This window comes from Bos javanicus, chromosome 21 (assembly GCF_032452875.1).
Source record: "Bos javanicus breed banteng chromosome 21, ARS-OSU_banteng_1.0, whole genome shotgun sequence".
NCBI lineage: Eukaryota > Metazoa > Chordata > Mammalia > Artiodactyla > Bovidae > Bos > Bos javanicus.
The window spans coordinates 55,412,548-55,424,764 of NC_083888.1; the positions used below are offsets into that span (position 1 = coordinate 55,412,548).

At 47.1% G+C, this 12,217-nt stretch overlaps 1 long non-coding RNA gene across 11 annotated transcripts in view; it reads left to right on the forward strand.

Annotated features, from left to right (window-relative positions):
• Positions 1–12,217, forward strand: part of LOC133234492 (uncharacterized) — a 93,823-nt gene that overhangs the window by 68,312 nt on the left and 13,294 nt on the right. For 4 of the 11 annotated variants that reach the window (XR_009732148.1, XR_009732149.1, XR_009732151.1 and 1 more), the window contains one exon: positions 11,742–11,851. The exons of 4 other annotated variants lie outside the window; for them this stretch is intronic. This is a non-coding gene — a long non-coding RNA (uncharacterized LOC133234492). Of the gene's footprint in view, positions 1–5,266; positions 5,367–11,741; positions 11,852–12,217 lie in introns of all 11 variants that reach the window. 3 more of the 11 variants (XR_009732147.1, XR_009732156.1, XR_009732150.1) reach the window with 1 other exon arrangement.

Consider the following 12,217-nt stretch of genomic DNA (forward strand, 5'->3'; position numbering starts at 1 on the left):
AGTAGTTAAAATCACAGGGACAAAATCACAGGGCGGTTGCTAGGGACTAGGGGTGGGCCTCGGGAGGTAGTGTTTAGTGGGTTCAGGGGTTCAGTTTGGGAAGATGTAAAAGTTCTGGGGATCGATGATAGTGATACATTCACAATGATGTGAAAGTTCTTAATGCCAGAGAACGTACTCTTAAAAATAGATAAGATGGTAAATTATATGTTATGTATTTTACCACTGCTGCTGCTAAGTCACTTCAGTCGTGTCCGACTCTGTGTGACCCCATAGATGGCAGCCCACCAGGCTCCCCCGTTCCTGGGATTCTCCAGGCAAGAACACTGGAGTGGGTTGCCATTTCCTTCTCCAATGCATGAAAGTGAAAAGTGAAAGTGAAGTCGCTCAGTTGTGTCCGACTCTTAGCAACCCCATGGACTGCAGCCTACCAGGCTCCTCCGTCCATAGGATTTTCCAGGCAAGAGTACTAGAGTGGGGTGCCATTGCCTTCTCTGGTATTTTACCACAATTATAATTTAAAAAAATTTTTTAAGAGTATAAGTTGAGCTCAGGTAACTGTAAGTGTGGGTACCTATTAGACTTGCAAGTGGGAAAGGCAGCAGGCAGTCAGATCTACGAGTCAAGTTCAGGAGAGCTGTCTGGGCTGAAAAGAGAAACTGGAGAGCGGTTGGCATATTGATGGCTTCAAAGTCAAGATGCTGGATGAGATCATGGAGGAAATGAGTGGAGACTGAGAGCAGGACCCTGATGGCACCCTGGGACATTCCATGCGCGGGGTAGAGAGTAAGAGAGGGGGGCCTTCCTCTGAGAAGCACTGAAGAAGGAGGAAAACTAAGGACCCTGTTGTCATCGAAGAGAAGGGCCGCCGGCTGTGTCCACTGCTTCATAGGCCAGGGGGTGCTGGGGGTCTCTACCATCTGGCAGGGGGTTTCAGCTGCCCACTTTCTCAGATGTCACTCTGCTTTCCTGTTCACCTGACCACCAAGGCTCAAGCTGGATGTCAGCTCAGAACTGGGTCTTGCCTAGTGGCAAGACCGAAGTGGCTTCGTACTTGGAATCGACTGTATTAGATTTTGCAGAATTTTTGTTTCATGTGGATGGAGAAAGTGGAAGCAATTTGAGCTTTTAATGGCAATGATTTCCTATCTTTTTAGAACGGAAGCCTGGGAAATGCTTAAAGAAGAAAGCTCAGGCATTGATTCCCAGCTTGAAGATAAATTGATACGTCAATTCTTTACAGCTTAGGTGTGGGGTCTCCTCTTGCCCCGACCTTCCTTGCCTAGGGTTTTTATCTCTCTGTGGCCCCCTTGGGGATATGCTATGTTCCCCGTCCTGTGAAGCTCCCTGGTGCCCTGTCTTACTAGTATCCTGTATCCTCTGTTCAATGTCAAAGAAACGAAGAGCCAGGCTTTACTCTTGCCAGGCCCCCAGCCCAGTGCTTCACACACAACACACAGCTGGGTCCACAGCAGTCCTGAGAGGGGGCATGATAAACCCCATTCTGCTGAGGGGGAACCAAAACTCAGAGAGGTTCCATGACTTGCCCAAGGTCGCACAACCAGGAGCTGTTGTTTGGCTCTGCTCAGCGCCCTTGCCAGGCCAACAGGCTCCCCCTCACAGCACACAGAGGAGCTGGGTCTTTTAGACTTATCATGATTGCCCCACACCCCCCGGGGTGTCATGTCACACATATTGCTAGATTGAGCCTTGTGAGTATCCCCTGATGGACCGACTGGCCTCCTTGTCTTTCCCCCTAGAATCTGGGGGGGGGGGGGTGGTGCTGGAGAGAGGGTACTTTAGGAACTCTGACAGTGATCTGACTCCTCACCCTCAGCTTGTCCCTGCTGCTGCTGCTGCTAAGTCGCTTCAGTCGTGTCCGACTCTGTGTGACCCCACAGACGGCAGCCCACCAGGCTCTGCGGTCCCTGGGATTCTCCAGGCAAGAACACTGGAGTGGGTTGCCATTGCCCTCTCCATTCTGTGAAAGTGAAAAGTGAAAGTGAAGTCGCTCAGTCGTGTCCGACTTGTAGCGACCCCATGGACCGCAGCCCACCAGGCTCCTCCATCCATGGGATTTTCTAGGCAAGAGTACTGGAGTGGCTTGCCATCGACTCCCAAATGGCTTGAGGTGATGACATGGGGGAGTTGGGATGGGAAGCAGCTGTCTCAAGGCCATATGGGTTTTTCTATATAATTTTAATTAATTTTTTTGGCTGTGCTGGGTCTTTGTTGCTTTGCTTGGGTTTTTCTCTAGTTGTGGTGAGCAGGGCTACTCTCTCTCTAGTTGTCTGCAGGCTTCTTATTGCATTGACTTCTTTCGTTGCAGAGCCCAGGCTCTAGAGTGCATGGGCGTCAGTAGTCGTGGCTCCTGGGCTCTAGAGAACAGGCTCAAGAGTTGCGGTGCACAGGCTTAGTTGCTCTGCAGCATGTGGGATCTTCCTGGCTCAGAGGTCAAACCTGTGTCTCCTACACTGGCTGGATATATTCTCTACACTGATGGATTCTCTACCACTGAGCCACCAAGGAAGTCCCAGCCATATGGTTTTAACACAGACAACATGCTTGTTTGGCTTTATGTGAGGAGGTGAGGGGCTGGTGATGGAACTTATGGGAGTGACCAGATCTCCCCCAAACTGCCCCTTGGCACCACTCCTGGGCCATGGAGTAGTCCAGAAGCTCCTGTAGAACCAGCGGTACCATGAGTACTGGGTCCATTCTCCCATCCCAGGCCCTCACAAGCTCAGGCTGGACAAGACTTTATCCTGGGCCAGCAAATGCACAGAGATCCTGCCCCAAACAGCTATGAGGGGTTTAGTGAACGAAAACCCTATCTACCTTATTTTGGGATTTCTGTGTGTGTTCCACATATTCTACAACCATATGTCTTATTATTATAATTAGAAAGTGTGCTATTTTTAAGAGTCAAGTTCACTTTGGAAATCACTTTGATGCCAGTAGCTAACTCAAGACCAGACTCTCAGACTTTTCCTCTATTTTCTTGAACTTCCCTGACGATAGTCAGGGGGTAGGGGTGTGGAGCAGATGAGAACTTATGCTGGGATCTAAAGTCATGACACCAACCTACATACTGGACTTCGCTCAAATTATTTAGCATTTCTGAGCTTCAGTTTTCCTCCTCTGTAAAATGAGGGAAATAATTATTTTTATACATAATTGTTGTGAAAATCGTGGCTCTCTGGACATCTGTATGCAGCATCTTTGCTCATTCACAAGACGAGACAGGCTGGTGACACTAGCCTGACTCCACTTACATGCTGGCCAATTTTAGGGTTTCAGTTCAGTTCAGTCATTCAGTCGTGTCCGACTCTTTGTGACCCCATGAATTGCAGCACGCCAAGCCTCCCTGTCCATCACCAACTCCCGGAGTTCACTCAAACTCATGTCCATTGAGTCGGTGATGCCAGCCAGCCATCTCATCCTCTGTCGTCCCCTTCTCCTCCTGCCCCCAATCCCTCCCAGCATCAGAGCCTTTTCCAATGAGTCAACTCTTCACATGAGGTGGCCAAAGCACTGGAGTTTCAGCTTTAGCATTAGTCCTTCCAAAGAATACCCAGGACTGATCTCCTTTAGAATGGACTGGTTGGACCTCCTTGCAGTCCAAGGGACTCTCAAGAGTCTTCTCCAACACCACAGTTCAAAAGCATCAATTCTTCGGCGCTCAGCTTTCTTCACAGTCCAACTCTCACATCTATACATGACCACTGGAAGAACCATAGCCTTGACTAGATGGACCTGTGTTGGCAAAGTAATGTCTCTGCTTTTGAATATGCCATCTAGGTTGGTCGTAACTTTCCTTCCAAGGAGTAAGCATCTTTTAATTTCATGGCTGCAATCACCATCTGCAGTGATTTTGGAGCCCAGAAAAATAAAGTCTGACACTGTTTCCACTGTTTCCCCATCTATTTCCCATGAAGTGATGGGACCAGATGCCACAATCTTAGTTTTCTGAATGTTGAGCTTTAAGTCAACTTTTTCACTCTCCTCTTTCACTTTCATCAAGAAGCTTTTTAGTTCCTCTTCACTTTCTGCCATAAGGGTGGTGTCATCTGCATATCTGAGGTTATTGATATTTCTCCCGGCAGTCTTGATTCCAGCTTGTGCTTCTTCAGCCCAGCGTTTCTCATGATGTACTCTGCATAGAAGTTAAATAAGCAGGGTGACAATATACAGCCTTGACGTACTCCTTTTCCTATTTGAAACCAGTCTGTTGTTCCATGTCCCGTTCTACCTGTTGCTTCCTGACCTGCATACAGGCTTCTCAAGAGGCAGGTCAGGTGGTCTGGTATTCCCATCTCTTTCAGAATTTTCCACAGTTTATTGTGATCCACACAGTCAAAGGCTTTGGCATAGTCAATAAAGCAGAAATAGATGTTTTTCTGGAACTCTCTTGCTTTTTCCATGATCCAACGGATGTTGGCAATTTGATCTCTGGTTCCTCTGCCTTTTCTAAAACCAGCTTGAATATCTGGAAGTTCACGGTTCACGTATTGCTGAAGCCTGGCTTGGAGAATTTTGAGCATTACTTTACTAGCGTGTGAGATGAGTACAATTGTGCAGTAGTTTGAGCATTGTTTGGCATTGCCTTTCTTTGGGATTGGAATGAAAACTGACCTTTTCTAGTCCTGTGGCCACTGCTGAGTTTTCCAAATTTGCTGGCATATTGAGTGCAGCACTTTCACAGCATCATCTTTCAGGATTTGAAATAGCTCAACCAGAATTCCATCACCTCCACTAGCTTTGTTCGTAGTGATGCTTCCTAAGGCCCACTTGACTTCACATTCCAGGATGTCTGGCTCTAGGTGAGTGATTATACTTCTAGGGTTTACTCAGAACTAAAAGTAAATGTTTATGAGCTGACTCATTGGAAAGAAAACCCTGATGCTGGGAAAGATTGAGGGCAGGAAGAAATGGGGCAACAGAGAGTAAGATGCTTGGATGGAATCATCAGTTCAATGGAGATGAGTTTGAGCAAACTCAGGAGATATTGAAGGTCAGGGAAGCCTGGCGTGCTGCAGTCCATGGGGGTCGCAGAGTCAGACACAACTTGTTGACTGAACAACAAGAAAAGTAAACTTAAGTATTCTCCGTGTCAAATTTTGGCTTACCTAGTAAAGTATTCTACAGGTTGACGTCATTCAGTAATGGTAATGATGCTTTCTGAAGAAGTTCTTGAAAAGCCAGCATGAGTTCCCCAAATGCAACACTAGCGCTGATGGCTCCACGCTTTGCCTTTATTTCCAAGGCGTTCTGAAGATGTCAACCCCAATGTTAACTTACCAAAGCGGATCAGTAGGAGCTGATCAGGTGTTTCTGTGCAGAGATGGGAACCCCAAGTCACCCAGGTATGTGTGTCTCATCCCAGTTTAAATGGGTGACAGTGAAGAAGCCCAGGTGCTATTAACTTTGACAACAAAGTATCTGCACACCTCAGCCCTCCAGAGAGGACAGAGCCAGGAGCCCTGGGTTCTGATGGGCCAGACTCGCCAATGAGGCAGCAGGGGAGCGGGGGTCGGGGATGTTCAAGGTATCTAGGGGCTTTGCAGAGAATCTCTGGAAATCGCAAGTCTCTGAAAGGTGGCATATATTGGTAATAAAGTGAGAAGATATGAAAATTATTATTTTAAAAAAAGACCATCAGTTTCTCAAACTGAGTTATGACCCATTAGAGAGAGAAGTAAAATCATTTCAGTGGGGGTTAACCAGCATCTTTGGAAAATGAAATAGAAACGTTGTATTGCTTGTATAGTAGTGGTAAGTACCCTCTTGTGAAACTCTGTGTGTGTATTTTTTCACTGTGCAGTGGTCAAACATTTTGAAAAATACTTCTTAATTATATGCTCTCTCCTGTGTGCATGTATGTGCTCACTAGTGTCCAACTCTTTGCAATCCCAGGGACTGTAGCCCACCAGGCTCCTCTGTCCATGGGATTTTCCAGGCAGGAATACTGGAGCGGGTTGCCATTTCCGTCTTCAGGGGATCTTCTCAACCCCGGGACCAAACCCATGTCTCCTGCATTGGCAGGTGGGTTCTTTACCACCAGCGCCACCTGGCAAGCCTGTGATGTATATTAGAAATGCTTATATTCTCCAAATTGTTGGCATACGAACAAAGCTCTGGCAACTCAGAGAGAAGCTAGAGAATTCTCCTGGGTGGGACCCCTGATGCCAGATAACACCAGTGTTGCTCTGTTTGCAGAGTGGAGGGAGGGGAGCCCGATCTGATAGTGGGGAGAGAAGATTTCGCTGTTTTTGGATAAGATGCATGAGCTCTTCCCAGGGAGCAGGCTTCCCAGGACTGGATTACTTCCCACTGTAGTTAAATGGACCCTTATGGCCTAAAAACATCAATCCGCCTTCACGTGGTATGAAACGAGTTCCCCGAAGGGAAAGTCCGGAACAGAAGATATATTCATCTCGACTGGAGCTCTTATTCTGAACTGCCTTTTCATCACCACTGATGTAAATCTAGCTGGAATTCAGGGTCAGAGCTCCTTCCTCTTCCTGGTTCTGCTTCTCAGAAAAAGGGGCTGCCTTTTCTGACACTGCACATGTAGCCTCAGGACCACATTGAGGTGGTAACACCTACTCAGTGGCCTGCCATCTAAGCATACGTGATCCTCCATCTTCCAGCACAACAAAAGGACATGGACAGGCATGTAGATTTTGTTTTTGTATTTTTTAGTGCTGTGCTGGGTCTTTGTTGCTCAAGAGCCTTTGGTAGTCACAGGGACTGGAGGCTACTCTCCAGTTGCGGTGCAGGGACTTTTCACTGCAGTGGAGCACGGGCTTAGGTGCCCAGGCTTCAGTAGTTGGGGCTCCTGGGTCCAGCAGTTGCGGCTCACGGGCAGAGTGTCTTGCGGCATGTGGGATCTTCCTGGACCAGGGATAGAACCTGTGTCCCCTGCAATTGGAAGGTGGATTCTTTACCGCTGACCCACCACCAGGGAAGCCCAATTTTGTTCTTTTAAACATATCCAGAAAAAGGCACTCAGAGTTCAGACTTTTTTGTATTGTGTTACTAATGAAACATGCATAATGTAAATTTGTAACCATTTTTTAGTGTGTGGTTCAGTGATAATAAGGTATATTCACATTGTTGTGAACTATCACCACCATCCATCTCTTGAACTTTTCCATCTTCCCAAACTGGAGCTCTGTCCCCATTAAGGAATAACCCCCCTCCCGCCAGTCCCTGGCAACCACCAACCTACTTTGTGTCTCAGAATTTGACTGTTTTAGTCTCCCATGTAAGTGAAATCATTCAGTGTTTGTCCTTTGGTGACTCGCTTATTTCACTTAGCAAAATATCCTCAAAATTCATGCATGTTACACCTTACCTGCCTCCTGGGAAAGCTGTATGCAGGTCAAGAAGCAACAGTTAGAACCAGACATGGAAGAACAGACTGGTTCCAAATTGGGAAAGGAGAGTGTCAAGGTTGTATATTGTCAATCTGCTTATTTAACTTACATGAAGAATACATCATGCAAAATGCTGGACTGGATGAAGCACAAGCTGGAATCAAGACTGCCAGAACTTAGACATGCAGATGACACCATGCTTATGGCAGAAAGCGAAGAGGAACTGAAGAGCCTCTTGATGAGAATGAAAAAGCTGGCTTAAAACTTTCACCAATCAAAAAGCAGATGGCATCTGGTCCCATCACCTCATGGCAAATAGATGGGAAACAATGGAAACAGTGACAGATTTTCTTGGGCTCCAAAATCACTGCAGATGGTGACTGCAGCCATGAAATTAAAAGATGCTTGCTCCTTAGAAGAAAAGCTATGACCAGCCTAGACAGCATATTAAATAGCAGAGACATTACTTTGCCAACAAAGGTCCATCTAGTCAAAGCTATGGTTTTTCCAGTAGGCTTGTATGGATGTGAGAGTTGGACTATAAAGAAAGATGAGCACTGAAGAATTGATGCTTTTGAACTGTGGTGTTGGGGAAGACTGTTAAGAGTTCCTTGGATTGTAAGGAGATCCAAACAGTCAATCCTAAAGGAAATCAGTCTGAATAGTCATAGGAAGGACTGATGCTGTAGCTGAAGCTCCAATACTTTGGCCACCTGATGCAAATAACTGACTCCTTGGAAAAGACCCTGGTGTTGGGAAATATTGACGGCAGGAGGAGAAGGGAACAACAGAGGATGAGATGGTTGGATGGCATACCGACTCGATGGACATGAGTTTGAGCAAGCTCTGGGAGTTGGTGATGGACAGGGAAGCATGGTGTGCTGCAGTCCATGGGGTGGCAAAGAGTTGGACATGACTGAGTGACTGAACTGAACTGAACTGAATGACATGTCAGAATTTCCTTCCTATTAAAGGCTGAATAATGGTCCTTTGTATGTACAGACCAATTCTGCTTATTTGTTCATCCATCAGTGTACACGTGGGTAGCATCCACCTTCTGCTTAATGTAAATCATGCTGCCACAGGTGCATAAATACTTCTTTGAAACTCAGCTTTCAATTCTTTGGGGTTTCAAAGAATACTCTGGCATCTGTACATCTGTACACAGAAGTGGAAGTGTTGGATCATATGGGTTGTTTGAGTAATCTCTGTACTGTTTTCCATAGCAGTTAAGGTATTAAAGAATTCCATCATGGGGGTATTTAAAGAGATATAAAAGTGTAATTTTCATGTTCTTAGATGATTAAAACAGTATTTCTCCTAATTGTGATAGAAGCCACCACCACTAACACTGAGCCCTGGGTAGGTGTGGAGGGCTATGCGCTCATACTTTTTCTCACTTAACCCTTCTGACACTGTATGAGGCAGGTCCTATTGTTAGGTCATCTGACCGATGCAGAAACTGAGGGTTCAAGGGTTTAACTACTCACCCAAGGCCAGCAGCATCAGGACCTAAAACCTACACAATCTGATTCCACAACCCACTTTCTTAACCCCTGTCGCATCTGTGCCCCTTCTTTCTCTCTCTCGTCTAAAAAAGTTTATCTTGTGTTACAGTCATCTGTCTTCCATTTCAGTTCCTTTTTAGTCTGTTTTGAGGGCTTCCCAGGTTGCACTAGTAATAGAGAAACTGCCTGCCAATTTGGGCGATGTAAGAGATGCAGATTTGATCCTTGGGTCAGGAAGATCCCCTAGAGTAAGGCATGGCAACCAACTCCAGTATTCTTGCCTGGAGAATTCCATGGACAGAGGAGCCTGGCGGGCTACAGTCCATAAGGTCACAAAGAGTCAGACATGACTGAGATAATTTAGTCTGTTTTGTGTCTGTAAAGCAAACAAGATCCTGGAAGAGGCCAACAATGGGCCAGTAGCAGCCAGCACTCGCCCCACTGGGTTTTGGCTGCCCTGCTGGTTAACAGAGACTTGGGTGGGCTACCAGCAGCATCCACCACGGTGACCCGGCCGCCGGCCTCCCTGCTCTCACAGCCTCTGACTCTAACACAGCGCTGAAGATTCTGATTCCATTTCTCAAATTGATCTGATAGGGTAGCCCCCAGCACAGGCGCTGGCACACAGTGGACGTTCAACCAAGTTCTGCAGGAATAAAAAAAGAAAGAAGGGTCCTTCGCGCACAGACACAGGAAAGTGTGATCCTGCCAGGCACCTGGCTCTCCACAAGGACCCTGTGCCCTCGCCCCCTGGCAGGTTTGACCATCTGGTGGCGATCGAGCATGCGGAAAGGGCTGCCACTGCTACAACTCGAGGAAGAGGAACGTCGAGCTCTTGGGGGACCCTATTGATGACCTTTTCCTTGGTGCACACAAGATTCCTGGAATCTCGTCAACTGGCAAGCAAGGAGCACTGAAAATTCCACAAGAAAATGTCAGCACGAAATGCCTTTTTTATTGACTATTGAACAAATGACAGGAAGGAGTTATATGGGACCATTGTTTTCCACTCCAGAAATGGTCTTTGTTTATTCTGGTCGGTATAGGCAATAACGACTCTGAAATCCAGTGTTTACAAGAGTAGGAAAGGGCAATGACGTCTAACCAAGAATATTCTATTTGTCCAACTCTAAACATCAAAACTAATAATAATGACTTAGGCCTGGCATATTATTTCGGTCATATAAGATGAATGCACCATATGTGTTCTGTGTCATCTTATGAAGTAGATTATTTTTAAGTATATTTTAAATTTCTGATCAGTGTGATATTTTGATAGCTAATAATGTAATAATGTGATCATTTGTGTTTATATAGAATTTTATAGTATTCAAAGAGGATTCATAAAAATTATATTGCTTAATCCACTTTTAAAACCTATATGGGACTTCCCTGGTGGTCCAATGGTTAAGACTTTGCCTTTCAATGCAGAGGGTGTGAGTTTGATCCCTGGTTGGGGAGCTAAAACCCCACATGCCTCATGGCCAGAAAACCAAAATGTGAAAGAGAAACGATATTGTAACAAATTCAATAAGAATTTTAAAAATGGTCCACATCAAAAAAATCTTCAAATACTTATTTAACAAAGTAAATAAACACATAAATCTGTAGGTAAGGAAGGTCCACTCCAGTATTCTTGCCTGGAAGATCCCATGGACAGAGGAGCCTGGTGGGCTTTAGTCCATGGGGTCACTAAGAGTCGGGCACGACTGAGAGACTTCACTTTCACTTTTCACTTTCATGCATTGGAGAAGGAAATGGCAACCCTCTCCAGTGTTCTTGCCTGGAGAATCCCAGGGATGGGGGAGCCTTGTGGGCTGCCGTCTATGGGGTCGCACAGAGTCGGACACGACTGAAGCGACTTAGCAGCAGCAGCAGCAGCAAGGAAGGTATAGTTTCCGAAAGTGAGGTCTAGGGTGGTGTCTCGAGGTTCCCTAGTTAATTAGGAGTAGAGGTCAGACTCCCAGGGTCTCACCGGACATACTTCAGGGGATCAGGTTACCTTTATGAATTTCTGAAAGGCTTGATGGAACTGGAACACCAGCGTGCCTCCCCTGGGGGGATATCAGCCTGTGGGGGCAATTAAGGCGTGTTTGTCGTCCATATTTACTTGTTCTCTGCTTTCAAACAGTTCTGAGTGTTTCCCAGACTCATTAGCTGCCTTTGGCTTTTTGAGGTTTTGATGAGACAATGAAAGCCTTCCTGGCTGCGTAGAGAATTTCTGCCAATCTCCCAGGTCTTTCCCAGAAGAGGCCTTGGGTGTGGCGCCCACAGTGAAACTGGCTTCCTCCTTTCCTGCCTCTCGGGGCTGGGTGGGTGAGGACCTGAGGCCTGTGGGGAAGCCTCCCAGGGTAGGATAGGGGGAAGGAGATTCTGCATTGGAAGGGGCCCAGAGGGTCCAACCTGGACCTGTGCGATTCCCCGCTACTGAGGCCCCCAAGATGCTGGAGGAAGCAGATGGAGCCGGCTGTTGGTGTTCTCAAGCTAATTACTTTGTGGACCCTTCTCTTGGCCTCAGGATCCCCGGCCCCTCCTGTAGCTGCCCAGCCTCCTGCTCGGCCCACTACCCCTCCTGGGGTGCTCCTCTCTCTCCTCCGCTCCATCAACACCCTGATTCCTCAGCCCCACAGGCAGTTGCCTTGTCGTGGAATCGCACTCAACTGAGAATCAGGACACCCACCTCCCACTCACTACCTGGGCCCTGTCCTTCTCAGAGACCCCGTGAAGTGAGGAGATCAAGGGCACCGATGGGACAGACCTCAGGAGTGAGCAAGATGAATTTAAGATGCTGAAGGGCAGAGACAGAAACAGACAAGCTAGCAATGCTGTGTCGTTATTTTCTTTCATTCAGTGGGCTGTCGTGGATCTAGAAAACTGTTCTGAGAAAATTCCTCAGGGTGTGGACCTGAGGCGCCTGGTCATTCACAACGAGCACAAGGCACCAGGTCTCTGAAGCCCCCGGTGAGTTGGCTCCACACCTCTCTCCACCGTCACACAGTGAAATCTCGCCTCTGGTGGTTCTTCCACATAGTTGTAGAAACAGACACAAAGACCATCCTACAGCATTCTGTAGGCTGGGGGGTGGGAGGGGGTGTGGGGGGCAGACCATCTGTCCTTGAGGCACTGGTGTAACCAGGAAGGGTGCATTTTGAATTTATGCTGGATCTGTGTGTTTAGTCGTGTCCGACTCTGTGAGCCCATCGACTGTAGCTCGCCAGGCTCCTTCATCCATAGAAGTTTCCAGGCAAGAATACTGGAGTGGGTTGCCATTCCCTTCGCCAGGGGATCTTCTCAACCCAGAATTGAACCCAGGCTGCTTCATTGTGG